We start from the raw sequence: 19,109 nt of genomic DNA on the forward strand, positions 1-19,109 counted from the left end.
AAGAACTCACGCAGCAATGATCTACATCAAGTGTCACAGCTGTTGACATATCTGTTGAAGGCACAATATTTAGCATGGATCTCATTCCCTCCATGTTCATAAGAACATAAGAACAGCCTCACTGGATCAGGCCATAGGCCCATCTAGTCCAGCTTCCTGTATCTCACAGAGGCCCACCAAATGCCCCAGGGAGCACACCAGATAACAAGAGACCTGCAAGGCTTCCTGGGAATTGTAGTTAAGAACATAAGAACAGCCCCCGCTGGATCAGGCCATAGGCCCATCTAGTCCAGCTTCCTGTATCTCACAGCGGCCCACCAAATGCCCCAGGGAGCACACCAGATAACGAGAGACCTGCAAGGCCTCCTGGGAATTGTAGTTAAGAACATAAGAACAGCCCCCGCTGGATCAGGCCATAGGCCCATCTAGTCCAGCTTCCTGTATCTCACAGAGGCCCACCAAATGCCCCAGGGAGCACACCAGATAACATGAGACCTGCAAGGCTTCCTGGGAATTGTAGTTAAGAACATAAGAACAGCCCCCGCTGGATCAGGCCATAGGCCCATCTAGTCCAGCTTCCTGTATCTCACAGCGGCCCACCAAATGCCCCAGGGAGCACACCAGATAACGAGAGACCTGCAAGGCCTCCTGGGAATTGTAGTTAAGAACATAAGAACAGCCCCCGCTGGATCAGGCCATAGGCCCATCTAGTCCAGCTTCCTGTATCTCACAGCGGCCCACCAAATGCCCCAGGGAGCACACCAGATAACAAGAGACCTGCAAGGCCTCCTGGGAATTGTAGTTAAGAACATAAGAACAGCCCCCGCTGGATCAGGCCATAGGCCCATCTAGTCCAGCTTCCTGTATCTCACAGCGGCCCACCAAATGCCCCAGGGAGCACACCAGATAACGAGAGACCTGCAAGGCCTCCTGGGAATTGTAGTTAAGAACATAAGAACAGCCCCCGCTGGATCAGGCCATAGGCCCATCTAGTCCAGCTTCCTGTATCTCACAGCGGCCCACCAAATGCCCCAGGAAGCACACCAGATAACAAGACCTGCAAGGCCTCCTGGGAATTGTAGTTTAAGAACATAAGAACAGCCCCACTGGATCAGGCCATAGGCCCATCTAGTCCAGCTTCCTGTATCTCACAGCGGCCCACCAAATGCCCCAGGGAGCACACCAGATAACAAGAGACCTGCATCCTGGTGCCCTCCCTTGCATCTGACGTAGCCCATTTCTAAAATCAGGCGGTTGCACATACACATCATGGCTTGTACCCCGTAATGGATTTTCCCTCCAGAAACTTGTCCAATTCCCTTTTAAAGGCGTCCAGGCCAGATGCCGTCACCACATCCTGTGGCAAGGAGTTCCACAGACCGAACACACGCTGAGTAAAGAAATATTTTCTCTTGTCTGTTCTAACTCTCCCAACACTCAATTTTAGTGGATGTCCCCTGGTTCTGGTGTTATGTGAGAGTGTAAAGAGCATATCCCTATCCACTCTGTTCAATGGGGCTGATGCCTTAGTACAGTGATTTTCAACCTTTTACATCTCATGGCACACTGCCAAGGCACTAAAATGGTCAAGGCACACCACCAGGTTTTTGACAATTGACAAGGCACACCATGCTGCCAGTGGGGACTCACATCTCCCATTGGCCTTATTAATAAATAACCTTCCCCCAAATTCCTATGGCACACCTGTGGACCACTCGCGGCACACCAGTGTGCCACGGCACAGTGGTTGAAATGGCTGCCTTAGTAAATGCATTTAGGATAGCAACATTTGATCACGTGCCCATTTTCTTAGCTGAAGTAATTTGTTTGCAGAATGAAATTGAATGAACTGAACGAATGAACCATGTGATCTTTCTATGTCAGAATGCCAGATGCAGGGGAGGGCACCAGGATGCAGGTCTCTTGTCTTGTGTGCTCCCTGAGGCATTTGGCGGGCCACTGTGCGGTGCAGGAAACTGGACTAGATGGGCCTATGGCCTGATCCAGTGGGGCTGTTTTTATGTTCTTATATCTATACCTAGTGTTGGATGGTCAGGTCATGTGATGTCTTGTGAGTCTTCTTCAGTACTGAAGTCAGATGAAACAAATCCAAGAGTGGTTTTCAAGCAGATGGGAGTACAAATCCAAGGATTTGTCATGGGGTTCAAAAATATATTGCTAACAAACAAAAATAAATCTCTCTTCTTAGCTCGAACTCTCTCCACAATGTGTGAGCAGCTGTGAGCTGGAAACAGATTAACTTAAAAAAAGAAGAAGACCTAATTCAAGTTCCATCTATCCACCTATGTTTAAAGTCCCCGCCACCATGCTAAGGAGACTGTTATCAAAACAGGAACATCCACAAAAAAAAAGATGGATACGATGTGGCACTTAGTGAACTCCAGAAGTTAAAAACTTTCAAAAACAAAAACTCAAAGCAGACCCAAAATGATTTTTTTTCCCTAGAGGATTTTAAGGGTTAATGGGAGAAAAAGAGGAAAAGAGGAGAGCTCAAGCAGCATACAAGGCCTGTCCCAGTGAGCGCAACCTGCAGGTCCTCCGAGCTGCTCACAGCAAAGTCCAGCAGATTGCCAGGAGATGTGCTAACAACTACTGGCTCCAGCTCTGCTCCCAGATACAGATAGCAGCTGACACGGGCAACATCAAGGCGATGTATGATGGTATTAAGCAGGCCCTAGGTCCAACGCAGAAGAAAATTGCCCCTCTGAAGTCTGCCACAGGCGAGGTCATCCAGGATCGGATGCAGCAGATGGAACGCTGGGTACAGCACTACTCTGAGCTATATTCCAGAGAAAATGTAGTCACTGAAGAAGCGCTGAACAACATTGAGTGCCTGTCTGTGCTGGAGGAGCTTGACAGTGAACCAACCCTAGAAGAACTTCACGTGGCCCTGGACTCCCTTGCCTTTGGCAAGGCACCTGGAAAAGATAGCATCCCTGCTGAAGTCCTAAAGTGCTGCAAAGAGATCATCGTCACCGAGCTGCATGAAATCCTCTGTCTCTGCTGGAGAGAAGGTGGAGTACCTCAAGACATGAGGGATGCAAACATCATCACGCTGTACAAGAACAAAGGCGACAGGGGTGACTGCAACAACTACCGTGGCATCTCTCTCCTTAGCATAGTAGGAAAGTTGTTTGCCCGAGTTGCACTAAAGAGGCTCCAGGTACTTGCAGAGAGCGTTTATCCAGAATCACAGTGCGGATTCCGAGCCAACAGGTCCACCACTGATATGGTATTCTCCCTTAGACAACTGCAGGAGAAATGCAGGGAACAACGACAGCCACTCTTTATAGCCTTCATAGATCTCACGAAGGTTTTCGACCTGGTCAGCAGGGATGGCCTCTTCAAGATTCTCCCCAAGTTTGGATGTCCACTCAGGCTCCTCAGCATCATCAGATCCTCCCACAAGGACATGAAGGGCACTGTTGTCTTTGATGGCTCCACATCAGACCCCTTTGACATCCGAAGCAGAGTGAAGCAGGGCTGTGTTCTTGCACCAACCTTGTTTGGGATCTTCTTCGCTGTCCTGCTGAAGCAGGCCTTTGGAACTACAACAGAAGGCATCTATCTCCGGACCAGATCAGATGGAAAGCTCTTCAACCTCTCCAGACTGAGAGCAAAGTCCAAAGTCCAAAGTCCAGCTGAAATGTCTGCGTGACTTCCTCTTTGCCGACGATGCAGCTGTCACTACCCACTCTGCCAAAGATCTCCAGCAGCTCATGGATCGTTTTAGCAAGGCCTGCCAAGATTTTGGACTGACAATCAGCCTGAAGAAAACACAGGTCATGGTTCAGAATGTGGACTCACCTCCCTGCATTACAATCTCTACACATGAACTGGACGTTGTCCATGACTTTGTGAACCTTGGCTCAACGATCTCCGATACTCTTTCTCTCGATACCGAGCTAAACAAACGCATCGGTAAAGCAGCTACCACGTTTTCCAGACTCATGAAGAGAGTCTGGTCCAACAAGAAGCTGACGGAACATACCAAGATCCAGGTCTACAGAGCTTGCGTCCTGAGTACACTTCTGTACTGCAGCGAGTCATGGACTCTTCACTCACAACAGGAGAGGAAACTGAGCGCTTTCCACATGCGCTGCCTCCGACGTATTCTCGGCATCACCTGGCAGGACAAAGTTCCAAACAACACAGTCCTGGAACGTGCTGGAATCCCTAGCATGTATGCACTACTGAAACAGAGACGCCTGCGTTGGCTCGGTCATGTTGTGAGAATGGATGATGGCCAGATCCCAAAGGATCTCCTCTATGGAGAACTCGTGCAAGGAAAGCACCCTACAGGTAGACCACAGCTGCGATACAAGGACATCTGCAAGAGTGATCTGAAGGCCTTAGGAGTGGACCTCAACAAGTGGGAAACCCTGGCCTCTGAGCAGCCCGCTTGGAGGCAGGCTGTGCAGCATGGCCTTTCCCAGTTTGAAGAGACACTTTACCAACAGTCTGAGGCAAAGAGGCAAAGAAGGAAGGCCCATAGCCAGGGAGACAGACCAGGGACAGACTGCACTTGCTACTGGTGCGAAAGGGATTGTCACTCCTGAATTGGCCTTTTCAGCCACACTAGACGCTGTTCCAGAACCACCTTTCAGAGCACGATACCATAGTCTTTCGAGACTGAAGGTTGCCAATTCCAGGGAGAGTATATTGATTCCTACAGAGGTATCCCTGTTGGCAGGAAATTCCAGTGGATGGAGGAAGGAAAGCAATTTCAGTTTTATTTTTAACCAATTTCTGCCCAGCCTACAGATGTACACATTTGGTCCTTGTTGCGTTTATGCAACATTGGGCAAAAATGGTTTAGAAAGCCTTGGAATGATGGTTTACGGCCAGGGGGACCAGCTTTTTAAACCCTTCTATGTTGAGCGACACCTGCCCAAATTCCCTCCTATACAATGTTTAAAGGCAGTGGTGTCACTAGGGTTTGTGTCACCCAGTGTGGGATGCCAGCGTGTCACCCCCCCATGCAGTGGGCGGGGCAACACCCCAGGTGGTGGGTGTGGTGATGTACCATCACTCTGCCCCCACTGGTTTTTTGGCTGTACTTTTTGATAGAACAAAGATAGAACACATTCTGCATGAAATTACGCATTGATTGATATTTAACATCATTATTCCTCCAAACTGTGATTTTAGTGATTTTGGTCACTAGTGGTGTCACACACACCCCCGGGCGTCAACTTACTAATACCTTATTGCAGCAGTTCTCAAACTTTTAGCACTGGGACCCACTTTTTAGAATGACAGTCTGTCCAAGACCCGCCAGAAGTGATGTCATGGTGGAAATGACATCATCAGGCAAATTAAAATAAATAAGTATAAATAATTAAATAAGCAGAAGCCAGCCCTGGACCACCAAGTGAATTTCCTCTGTAGCCTGCCTGCAATAACACCCTCTTTTCCAAAATCAGTAAGGTTTTCAGTCCCACGCAGTGCCCAGTTCAATTTAAGAACTTCTGTTTAAACCAGATCACTGTCAGGATCCAGCTGGCTTTGCAAGTCTCAAAAAATTCACCTTATCAGCTGAAGCCTCTGTTTTGATCCTTTTTACTGGATCTGCCTTCACTAGGAGGAGGCTGCCACTCCTTTAGGGGGAGGCTGCCTTCTGGAGCACTTGTTTAGGTGCAGGTACATAGGATCAGGACCATTCTGGTAGCCTTGCACTCTCCTTCAGCTGATCTTCCACACCAGCCAAGGCACGTTTGCTTACTTGCAAGTAAACGCAACTGTGAGGCTTAGTTTCGCTTTCCATAGTGCTCAATACATTCATCTGCTTGGCTGTTATATGTTGAAGACTCCAGTCCAGTCCCTTCAGCCCATCCATGAGAAGTGTACTCTGTAGTAAGCCACCTTGATCCCCAAGAGACTTAAGGCAAGAAGAGCACATTGAAACATTTGTTGCTGAGTTCTTGTTCTCATTGAGGTAGTACACCATGATGCTGGCGCTGCAGGTAAGAATCCACGTTCAACTTTTGCAAGTACATTTATTTTTGGAGTTAATGGAAATAATTGAAATGGATACAAATGACTCTAGTTTGTATTGGTTTTCCATTCATTCTGAAATGAATGAAATTATAATTATTTGCTCCATAGACTATAGAGGTCTCTTGCCTTGCCTTTTGTGAATTGCATTGCAGTTCTTGAATCCTGCACTTTTTTTGGAGTGTGCATGTTTAATAAAATCCTCCAAGATTTCTCACTTAGCATAAGAACGAACAAAAGTGAACCCTCACAGTGTGTGACCTGTTCATCTGAAAGGGATTTGATTTCTATCCTCCCCTTTCAAGTAGGCGCCTCTCTTATGTTCAAGTTTATGTGAAATGTAAATAATTACAAAACATTTTAATTTTCCAACTGTCAGTGTAGCTGACTTCTCTTTCACAGTCTCTCCGGTGGGATTTGGGGCTTAGGAAAGTTGCTTCCCCTGAATTCACAAAACATTATTTTTCATAACGATTCTTCCTCTGGAACACCTCCAACGACTGCCGCTCAAGAGGAATAGAGATGAGAAAAGAACTTCAAACTGACATTTTCTTCAACAGCTGTCACACAGGGTCACCTTGGTTAAAAGCCAAAATGGAGATGATTACCGAGGAGGATGGGGGTGTGTGGGAAACAATGACATAGTTCTGATGGATGTTTTTAATTTCAAGTGTACAGAAACGGAAAAGATGGAACTCCTGTGCCTTAAAGGTGCATGAATGCAGAGGTCTTCAACTTGTCAAGAGCTGGGATCCACCTCAAACCCCTCATACCTGCACAGGGGCCATCTTCAAGAGCCTAGTGGGTGAGAGGGGTTGGCCAGTGAGTCCACCACTAGCAATGGTTCTTCTGATCCTAACTGATGTTGGTCAATCAATGTGCACTGCTACCATGTTGCTAAGAACGTAAAAGCCTTGCTGGATCAGGGCAAAGGCCCATCTAGTGCAGCTTCCTGATACTCACAGTGGTCCACAATTCAACAAGATACCTGTAACCACTCCCTTGCATCTGGCATTCAGAGATAGGCTATTTCTAAAACCTGGAAGATGCATAGACCCATCATGGCTTGTAAACTGGGATGGACTTTTCCTCCGTAAATCTGCCTTTCAAAGGCATCTTGGCCAGAAGCCATCACCACATCCTGTGGCAAGGAGTTCCACAGATTTACTACACACTGAGTAAAAAAAATATTTTATTTTCAATTTTAGTGGATGCCTCCAGGTGTGAGGGACATCCACTCTGTCTAGCCCAGGCATAAAGAGGATTAGTTTAGATTGGGGCTATTGATCTCCTGTTTGGTTTCAGCCAAAACCAATCAGGATGAAGGCAGATCTTTTGATGCTGTCAGAGAAATGACATAGCAGGAAAGGCCCCTGAGCAATGTGGGGGAATCTGCTGGCAACAGAACAAAAGGTTGCTTGACTGGAACAGGTTCACTTCCAGTATCCATGCTATTTTTGTTGCTGAGAGCTGAGCTACGTCAAAGCGTGTGGAGGCCCTTAGCTGTAAGGCTTGACCCTCCTGAATAGAGAGTATGACCCATAGTTTAAAGCAGGGGTGCCCAAACCCCGACCCTGGGGCCACTTGCGGCCCTCCAGGACTCCCAATCCGGCCCTCAGGGAGCCCTGGAGCCTGTGCTGGCCTGATGCAACTGCTCTCAGCATGACGGCCAACTGCTCTCAGCATGACGGCCAACTGTTCGACCAACTGTTCGACCTTTCGCATGAGCTGTGGGACAAGGGCTCCCTCCACTGCTTGCTGCTTCACATCTGTGATGCAGCAGTGGCAGCAAAGGAAAGGCCAGCCTTGCTTTGTGCAAGGCCTTTTGCAGGCCTTGAGCTATTGCAAGACCTTCATTCATTCATAGAAGTTCCATCACTAATATATTCATTTATGTAAATTTATTCAACTTTGAAATGTAAATTAATTCTTTTATTTCCCAGCCCCTGACACTGTGTCAGAGAGATGATGTGGCCCTCCTTCCAAAAAGTTTGGACACCTCTGGTTTAAAGAAACAAGCAGCCGAACCCTAATCTGCGGTGGTGAAACCAGGCTGCAGGTCTATGCTATATTCAGCACAGGTAAGGAGCAGGCTGCAGGTCTCCTTGGGGTAAGCAGCCTGCACAATGGGGCTACTCACATCTGTACCAGCTAAATCACAGGAGCAAGTCTGAGCAGCCCCATGTAGAATGTTCAGACACGAGAGGGAGGATAGGATACAGTAGAGACCTCCTCTGCCAATCCAGCCCCCCTGAACTGCCCCTGTTCCACCCTCCCAACATCCCCTCCCTGCCTCCATACTACCCTCCTCAAGCTCCCACACTCTTCTGTGTTTTTCTTACCTCTGCCGGCATCCAGGGGTCTGGATACAGTGCAGCAGGCCTGCTCTAGCCTTCTGACCAGCTTTGCTGGCTCCCAAGTAGTCACAAACATGCTTTATGGCACATTTGCAGTATCCATGTGCAGCAGTAGCTGCTCTGGCAGAATCAGAGCTTAGGATTGCACTCAAAGACTCTTTGACGAGGAAGGAATCACTCAAAGATAGTGACGAGGAAGGAACCACTGACATCCCCTTCAAGCTAGAGAAGTGGCTCCCAAATTTGTAGCATGGGAAATCACTTATTAAAATGAAACTCTATTGGGACCCACCTGGGTTTACAAGATTTAAAAAAAGTGCTCTAGAAAGAAATAATATTTTTATTTACAAGTAATAATAATGAGAAAAAAAGATGCTCAAACACTTATCTCCCTGTATTTACACAAGCTTGCAAACTGCAGGAGCTGAGCTCTTTGCTGGACAATTAATAGCTATCTGATTTTTGAATAGCTTCAGGGCTTGAGGCAGTTATCTAATCACTCATGTTCTCATTGGAAACTCTGCTCTGCGACCCACCAAAAATTGAGCCACAACCCACCAGTGGGCCCTGACCCACAGTTTGGGAACCACTGACCTAGAGAGTTGGGATTCAATCCTTTCCTTTAAGGTCTATAAACTTTTGTTTCAAATCCATTATAAGAAAGATCATTTGAAATGATTTCAAACTACCATCTTTGGCTGTGATGGTTTATGTAGGCAAAAAGAAAAAAAAAAACAAGCAAACAGCATTTACTCAGAGGGAAAATGTTAAACATCACAAAAAGACAAACTGTGTGTGTGTGTGTGTGTGTGTGTGTGTGTGTTTTACACTGTGCAAAAGATAATTTGAAATCAGGAAAATAATAAGATTCAAGCTGTCACAAATATCTTCTTTATTCCCCTTTTCTTGAACAATGCAAAAAATTCTTAAGATTTCCCAAGTGGAAACTTCTAATAGGAACATTTCATGGTAGATGCAGTTTACAGGCAGAGGGATTGGCAACAGAATAACAAAAAAGATATGAAACTTTATAAGTCATAAAGAAAAATGTCCTTCAGGAAAATAAAATCATCTTGTAAGCCCGAACAGAATAGCATGTTTGATAAAAAGACTTTTTTTTTTTTAACATAAAACAATACAGCATTTCTGTTGAAAACCATTTAAAACTCTTGATCTTTTGTGGATAATATACCAACTCTGAAGTCTAGATGTTTCTGAGCAAATCTAAATAAATTTGTGATCGTAAGTCTTTGTTTTATTGTTCCCCAATATGGAAATTGGGTGGGGTGGGGAGACTTAGGTAGCAAACAAACCTGAAAGATTCAAGAGAGCCACAATAAAAACCCAGAGATTTTGTCCCTCTTCAAGGCAAGGCTGACTTTGACACAAAAACGAATCGGGCCCAAATGTCCTGAACGACCCATTTGCCATTTGATGTACACCTCCCAGGCACTTATTTTCATTCAGCGGCACTTGTACCATGAGGTGCCACTTCACATTATGGCAGGTGGCACTTGTCTACACTGTCATAGCAACTACATCACTGTGCTACGTGGCATAACCACACTGAAAATGGAGGTGGCTGGGGGTAAGGAGCACCGCTGGGCACAATGTGGCTGTGGCAAGGAGGGTACACGCAAAACCCTAACCGTGGGGCAAGTCATTCATTCCTGTGCACAGGAATCTTAACTGGATTAACACAGGAATCTGTGCCCTGTGAAGGAAGCCTGTGTGGGTATATACACACGGGTTGTGAGTGCTTGAGCACCTCACATGGTGGTGGCGCTTTTTTGAAGGATTTTGGTAGGGAGGCTCTGCCTCACCTGCCTCCCCACCCACCACATATCCCTGGTATATACCTGTATATGCTGAGGCTGAAGCATGCCTTTGGAGCTGCAACAGAAGGCATCTATCGCCGGACCAGATCAGACGGAAAGCTCTTCAACCTCTCCAGACTGAGAGCAAAATCCAAAGTCCAGCTGAAATGTCTGCGTGACTTCCTCTTTGCCGACAATGCAGCGATCACTACCCACTCTGCCAAAGATCTCCAGCAGCTCATGGATCGTTTTAGCAAGGCCTGCCAAGATTTTGGACTGACAATCAACCTGAAGAAAACACAGGTCATGGTTCAGGATGTGGACTTACCTCCCTGCATTACAATCTCTGCACGTGAACTGGAGGTTGTCCATGACTTTGTGTACCTTGGCTCAACGATCTCCGACACTCTTTCTCTCGATACCGAGCTAAACAAACGCATCGGTAAAGCAGCTACCATGTTTTCCAGACTCACGAAGAGAGTCTGGTCCAACAAGAAGCTGACGGAACATACCAAGATCCAGGTCTACAGAGCTTGCGTCCTGAGTACACTTCTGTACTGCAGCGAGTCATGGACTCTTCGCTCACAACAGGAGAGGAAAATGAACGCTTTCCACATGCGCTGCCTCCGACGCATTCTCGGCATCACCTGGCAGGACAAAGTTCCAAACAGCACAGTCCTGGAACGTGCTGGAATCCCTAGCATGTACGCACTACTGAAACAGAGACGCCTGCGTTGGCTCGGTCATGTTGTGAGAATGGATGATGGCTGGATCCCAAAGGATCTCCTCTATGGAGAACTCGTGCAAGGAAAGCGCCCTACAGGTAGACCACAGCTGCGATACAAGGACATCTGCAAGACGGATCTGAAGGCCTTAGGAGTGGACCTCAACAGGTGGGAAACCCTGGCCTCTAAGCGACCCGCTTGGAGGCAGGCTGTGCAGCATGGCCTTTCCCAGTTTGAAGAGACACTTGGCCAACAGTCTGAGGCAAAGAGGCAAAGAAGGAAGGCCCATAGCCAGGGAGACAGACCAGGCACAGACTGCACTTGCTCCCGGTGTGGAAGGGACTGTCACTCCCGAATTGGCCTTTTCAGCCACACTAGACGCTGTTCCAGAACCACCATTCAGAGCGCGATACCAGAGTCTTTCGAGACTGAAGGTTGCCAACACATGCTGAGGCTGACTGAGGCTCAGGGAATATTAGGAGTAGCCATGTAGCCACAGTGCAATGGATGCATGTTCTCCGGCCTCATGGAAGACAGAGGTCACAAAGGAACAGGGAGAAAACAGGAAGCTGGCACGCAGCTGGAAATCGTTCCAGGTACACAATTGCATTGCTAGTCTGTACCCAGGGGTGGATCCAGTGTTTGTGTTGGAGGGGCCATGAGCCAGGCCAAGGAAGGGCAGCAGGCAGGCCTTTCCAGGTCTTCTCCTTGGAGCTCCCAAAGAAGCGACCTCCTTCCTCAGTGGCCCAGCTCCTTATGATCCCAGCCATCAAGTTGGGGAGCCACACCCCTTCCTGCTACATGGCCCACCCGAAGTCTTGCTAGACCTCGGTCCAACCAGCGCATTGGCCGGGTGCAATCTCACCACCAACACTTTGCCCACTGGGCATTCTCCTGGCATCTGCTCCCCATCCCAGCTGGCACACTCACCCACTGGCACAATAATTGGGGGGGGGGGGCTATGCACCCATGGCCCCCCTTGATCCACCCCAATCTGTAGCTAGGTGCAGTCAGTCACACGTTCTCTTCCATGCAGGAAAAATGTATTACAGTGTACAAGGATTGCTGAAATGTAAAAATGAAGTCAGATAAGTTATTTACGTGGAGAGGGCTGGCCCTTATTTGAAGCCAACTGAAACAGTTGCTGCAGGCAGCACATTGGTGGGGGCCCCATCACTGTCTGCCTACCTGTCTGCACTTCTTTTCTTTCCACTTCTTGGACTGGAAAAGGAAGAGGGGGACAGAAAAGAAAAGGAAATGTGGAAGGGAGGAGAGAGTGCTGAGCTAAAACAATGGAGAGTGAGAGGAGCAGAGGCTGGCATGGCTTTGGGTAAAGGGGTCAGAATTTGGCATGAGGTTTCAGGTGTTGGGAGGTCTTGGGCCTGCCCCGCATATGGAAATGCATCCCAGGGGACAGACAGCTGTACATGATCTGGCCTTTGGGCAAAATGGCACAATTGTATTATGACTCTGTACCGGCAGAGCGAGCGGTCCACCAGTGGAGACGGTCACATATGTGCCGTAAAGCAGAATGGAGCAGGGCTAGAGCAGAGGTAGGGTGTGGGTAGACTGGGGCTAGGGTGGAGTGCAAGCACACATACCGTATCCCATCCCCATTCCAGGGCCCAATTTGCTGACATGGATCCACTTGGATTTGCTCCAGCTGTTTTAGCCTCTGCCGGTCCACGTAGACCCATTGCACTGGTTGGGGCTTTCCCCATCCTGGGGACATTTGTCCCCTTGAGCAGACATCCAGACTGCAAAATTTCCCCACTGTGCTGGCCTCACAAGAGAATTTAGGTAGGATTTGGTTGTTAGTCTCTTAGGCCACATTGCCTCTCCTTCACTCCCCTGTGTGTTGCATTACATCGTTCTGTGTATTTTGAGCCATGGAACAGAAAACTATGTCTGGGGCTGATTTTAACTGAACAGGTCTTGTTTGTCTGGCACACTTTTTCAGCCCTTTAGGAGCACATCATACTATTGCTTTGACCTGCATGTTCTGTTGCTCTGTTTATGTTAAATGGTGGCAACATCACACGTGGTTGTGATTATCTGCAAACCCAGCTTCTAACCCAGACTTCTTTTATTGCTTCCTTTTAATGCTCTCTCTCTCTCTCTCTCTCTCTCTCTCTCTCTCTCTCTCTGGAGTTATAATCAGTGCTGATGACATTTTAAGGCAAAAGCTCTTCTCGCCACACAAAACATGAGACGAGCAAGTTCTTATTTACAAAGTTAAAGCTTTTGCACAACACCCAAACGCCTGCGACTCAAAGAGCCTTTAATAGAAAATGGCAGCTCTAAGGACACATGAGCCAGCTCAGTCTCTTGGTAACAAAAGCCTGTGACAGACCCAGAGGCAGCTTCAAAGCCGCTATCACGACTGCATCTGCCAGGCAGCCAGCTGCTCCTGCTAGACAATTCCTTTTGCGATGAGACACCGAGGAATCGTCGGTGCTCAAATGCCACGGATAGAGCCGGAGAGAAGAGAGGTGCAGCCAAGTTGGAGAGTGGCTGTTCTTTTTCCATGTGTAGCCTCTGATCCAGAAAAGCACCGTCAGACTGAAAATCAGGGAGTCAAGAAGCAGATTTTTCCACATTGACAAGCCTACTTCACAATCAGCCCAGATCACTTGGAAGTCAAGTGTAGTTCAGACCTAGGAGTGCTCAGTGCAAACCTAGGAGGCTTCTGCAATGAAATGTTGAAGCAAACTTAAATCTTCCTGGGAATAAGTTCACAGAGGGTTCAAGTAAACTCCCTACAGAGTAGGCATGCCCTGGATCACACTAATGCTTCAGGGCCAGGTGAGAGTCTTTACTGCATTCTCTCTGGTTCCAAACAGTGGCGTAGCTAGAGGGGGTGCAAAGCACTAAGTTTTTGAAGGGAGTCTCCCTGTGGCATCCAGGTGGTCCCTCCCCCCCTCCTTTGGAGTCATTACTGGCATGGGAGCAAAACAGAGGTGAATGCAGGAAGGCAGGGAGGTGAACAAATCCCTGTTACTCCCACCGTCAGAATGGCTCTGGAGGGGATGGGGAGGACTGCTTACATGCCGCAGTGAGGCTCCCTGCAAAACTTAGTGCTTTGCACGCCCTCTAGCTATGCCACTGAAGTAAACTTTTCCTTTATTTACCAACTTTGGTCCCCAGCTGGCCCACAGGATGCAGCAGAACCTGTGTCAGAGGCCATGCATCTTGCAGGCTGGTCCAAGATTAGACTGCAATCCTAGGCACACTGACAAGGGATTAAGCCCCATTTCACGCAGTTGAACTTACTTCTGAGTAAAGAAGCATAGGACTGTATCTTTGGATGCATTTTCCAAGGTTCCTTGGGAAAAAAAAAATTATCTCTTCCTCTGGGGTCATTCATTGATTCAGCTTCTCACCTTCATCCTGTTTGTGATTTGGACAAGCTACAATTCTGCGGGAACTTTAGAAATATATGGATAAATAAGCTCCATCTTTGGCCATTAGTTTTTCCCATCATCAGTCTTCCCTTCTCCAAATTTACAGGCCAATCCTATCCAGCATTGGGCTGTGGGGAGGAAGGATTTAGGGAGGGCACTGGGGCATTTGGTGGGCCTCTGTGAGATACAGGAAGCTGGACTAGATGGGCCTATGGCCTGATCCAGCCGCAGAAGAGGCTTCTGCTATTGTAAAATGGTTGCCAGTGAAGCACAGAGCCCTTCATCAGTGACCATCTTGGAAGCTCTGCCTCAAGAGGTGACAAGTTCCCGCCATGCCAGGTGGAGGGGATGAAACTAGATGGGGAGGGGGAAGGAACAGGGGTGGGAGGCAGCAGGAGGGGTGCATCTAGTGACAGTGGTGCATGCCAGATCCCACCCCCTATTTTAGCAGCCTCCCTGCTCCTTTTTTCTGCTTGGCTTTGCACCAGCTGCAGAGCTGGTGCAGGTTCGAGGAAACACATTATGGTTTGGGAGGCTTACAGAGGGGTCTGGGGAAATAATTGTCCTTTCTCCTCTGAAGCTTCCAGATCTGCCCCTCCCTCCGGATACAGCACTCTCATTTGTGTTGTGGCTGCATCGACGGGGTGGTGGTGGTGGTGTGTGGACTGAATTGGGCTCTAGGCCAGTGGTGGAGGTGGGAAAGTCTTGTGCCAGCATCCATTGTACAACCACAATGCCAATTTGATGCTGCCACACATAGCTTGTGGTACAGTCATGTCCTGTGCACAGGTGGTGCTCCACATTTCAGATATTACAGAAGTGTAAACGTCATTTAAACAATCACAATTGGAAGCAATTGAAGTTTGTGTGATGCAACAACAATGAAGTAACAGTCTATATGGCAAATTTTAAGGTGTCATTCTCAGCATCACCTGGCAGGACAAAGTTCCAAACAACACAGTCCTGGAACGTGCTGGAATCCCTAGCATGCATGCACTGCTGAAACAGAGACGCCTGCGTTGGCTCGGTTGTGTCATTAGAATGGATGATGGCCAGATCCCACAGGATCTCCTCTATGGAGAACTCGTGCAAGGAAAGTGCCCTACAGGTAGACCACAGCTGCGATACAAGGACATCTGCAAGAGGGATCTGAAGGCCTTAGGAGTGGACCTCAACAGGTGGGAAACCCTGGCCTCTGAGCAGCCCACTTGGAGGCAGGCTGTGCAGCATGGCCTTTCCCAGTTTGAAGAGACACTTGGCCAGCAGTCTGAGGCAAAGAAGGAAGGCCCATAGCCAGGGAGACAGACCAGGGACAGACTGCACTTGCTCCCGGTGTGGAAGGGACTGTCACTCCCGAATCGGCCTTTTCAGCCACACTAGAAGCTGTGCCAGAACCACCATTCAGAGCACGATACCATAGTCTTTCGAGACTGAAGGTTGCCTACTACATTAAAAGTACATAACTTTTTCAAGGTACATTTAGCATTTTTTTCCAAAGTGCTCTACAAGAATTAAGCTAACAAGACTCATTAGAGATTAATTTCCTAATCTTCAAAGGGTTCTGCTGGGCACAAACCCGACTCATTGCAATTATGTCAATTACCACATCATAGAAAGTACTTTAAAAGCCTTCATAATGAGCAATACATGACGACTTCTGAAATTCCCCCCCCCCTCAGCTTGTACTGTTCTTTAGAACACTGTGGCAAGTTGTAAGATGTCATTATTCACTTGATTCAATTGTTTTAAAAATTGTCCTTTCTTCCCTATGAAAGCCCGTATAGATTTTTCATTGGAGCCAGAGTGCTTATCGTTCCAACTGCTGCTTTGCGGTAATTGCCTTTCTCGTTTTGTCACAATCTTGATAGGAGGAATGCTGTATTTCCATGTTTCTTTCATGCATAAACATCAGGTTTTGAAACTCTGGGGAAAGTCAAGGATGGGCGGTGGATGAGAGAAACCTCCACTGCCTTGTGGCTACATCCAGTTAAGGAAAAGGCTTCAGGAGTCAACCTCGAGGCAAAATCTGGAGCCAGAGTCCCTGAGGCAGTTCATGGCTGAACACAGTCACGTTCTGGCAACTCCTGCGACGCCGCTGGAACCAACCGTATTGGCCTCTGCCTTTCCATTGGACCATTTCAGCGATGTGGAGAGGGGGGATTTGCTGCATGGGAAACAGTCTATCCTCCATATCTACTTTACCCAGGCTTCGCGCACTGGAGAGGGCACTCTTTTTCAGAACAACTATTCAGAGCGTGATACCATAGTCTTCCGAGACTGAAGGATGCCAACAGCATTAATTCTGGTGTGAGGATTTTAAAAAGTGCCACTATTTTTTGCATTGCGTCAATATTTTAGCCACAGTTTATGCTATGCAGTTGTATAATGCAATGTGTTTTATAATGCATTCGGACTGGAGTTCTCAAACGTCCCCCCACCGTGACCCACTTGTTCTGTGGTGAAGGGTGTCACAATCCATCTCCTTATCCAGTGCTCCGCAGGCCTCTGGAAACAACTTGAAGTCACTTTCATAGACCTGGAAGTGACATTCCGGCATCTTCCGGAGGCCTGTGGAGACCCAGTGCGGCCTCCAATCACGTCTGAAGGGTTCCATTTTGGAGCCAATCAGAAACAAGGGTGGGCAGGAGGGCCCAATCCAGGACTCACCGGACATTGAGTTTTGACCCACTAAGTGGGTCTTTACCCACAGCTGGAGAAACCCTGCATTAGGCAATAGGGGATAGATAAAAAAAATATCCAAAATTTAAGATAACTAAAAAAGTTTTGGATGGTACTAAAAACCCCAAGATTAACGTTGGAATCAGTGCTTCTGAATTGTATAACAAACATTAAAAAATTCAATAAATGCTTTTTTGTTACACTGTGCTATTTTTTCATCTGTTATTTATTCACATGTACAGTATTTTGATGCTTTCACTATTACGAAAGTAGATGATAGTTTTGATGCATCTCTTTATTTTCCCTGCATCAAGAGCCTTCCAGACTTTTTTTTTTTCAACTTTCCACCCTTTCTGCTCCCGGGAATTGGTTTAGGCTCCCAATTTGCCTCTTCTTCAACAGCTTCCAGGAGGCAGAGTAGGATCAGCTGTGTCAGCACAGCCGACTTGCAGAGCGAATGTCTGGGTGAAGCACTAGCCAGGTGGCAGTTTGGTGAGAGAAGGTGGGCAATCTTCCACTCTGCCAAACTGCCACTCAGTGCAGCTCCTGCCACATCACCATACCTACCAACCTTGACAAGATGGGTCAAAACAGTGGGCCCTACTTACCGCAGGCTCAGCACCGACAGATTTGAATATCTGTGGATGCTGAGCCTATGGCTTCAGGGTCTCCCAGACGTGACTAAAAGGCACTTAGCCCCTCCTCCACGGATTTCAATATTCACATAATTTGATAAAAGAACATAAGAACAGCCCCACTGCATAAGGCCATAGGCCCATCTAGTTCAGCTTCCTGTATCTCACAGCGGCCCACCAAATGCTCCAGGGAGCGCACCTGATAACAAGAGACCTGCATCCTGGTGTCCTCCCTTGCATCTGGCATTCTGACATAGCCCATTTCTAAAATCAGGAGGTTGCGCATACACATCATGGCTTGTGTATACACATAATGGATTTTCCCTCCAGAAATTTGTCCAATCCCCTTTCAAAGGCATCTAGGCCAGATGCCATCACCACATCCTGTGGCAAGGAGTTCCACAGATCAACCACATGCTGAATAAAGAAATATTTTCTTTTGTCTGTCCTAACTCTCCCAACACTCAATTTTAGTAGATGTCCCCTGGTTCTGGTGTTATGTGAGACTCTAAAGAGCATCTCTCAATCCACTCTATCCTTCCCATGCATAATTTTGTATGTCTCAATCATGTCCCCCCTCAGGCGCCTCTTTTCTAGACTGAAGAGGCCCAAACACCATTGCCTTTCCTCATAAGGAAGGTGCTCCAGCCCAGTAATCATCTTAGTTGCGGAGGGTCTGGAATGGATCCCCCACAGATACCGAGGGTCCACTGTTTATTATCTTTCCATCATGGTACTGTATGGAGGACAAGCCATTCACACATATATTCTGTCACTTGATGTTACAACTGAAGAGCAATAAAAATACGAGGGTGAAAAAGCCCCATGTGCATCATAATCATAAGCATTAATGAACATTTAAGCACCCAGACCAAAATGTGTGCCAAATACACAGATAGCAAAGAATCAGCTAGAGGGGGTGCAAAGCACTAAGTTTTGCAGGGAGCCTCAGTGGCAGTGTGCAAGTGGCCCCTCCCATTTGGAGCCATTCTGGGTGGGGGTAGCAAAATGCCCAGAATGGCTCCAAAGGGGAGGAGGAATGCGCCACTTGTATGGCGCAGTGAGACTCCCTGTAAAAATTAGTGCTTTGCACCCCCTCTAGCTATGCCACTGAAACTGAAATATATTAAAATCTGTTGTTGTCTTAAGTGTTCATAGTTGTCATAGATTATGGTTCATAGTTGTTGTTCATAGATAATTACACTTTATCATAAATCTAACATTTCTGTTGCTTTCTCATTAACATAAGTAAAAGTTTAAGCACTGAGACCCCTAGGATAATAACTGGACCTACCTAGGCCCACGCTGAGTTCCATCACTGAAAGTGAAAGCAAAGATAAAAACTTTGTCGATGGCAGGCTTACTCTTAGCCAAAGCTTTCATCAAAGTCACTGCATCAAAATGCCACTGCATTTCCTCTCACATCAGAAGTTCACACCATCACCAACATGAACACAGAATCCTTTCAAGAAGA

This window comes from Tiliqua scincoides, chromosome 9 (genome assembly GCF_035046505.1).
Source record: "Tiliqua scincoides isolate rTilSci1 chromosome 9, rTilSci1.hap2, whole genome shotgun sequence".
NCBI classification, from domain to species: domain Eukaryota; kingdom Metazoa; phylum Chordata; class Lepidosauria; order Squamata; family Scincidae; genus Tiliqua; species Tiliqua scincoides.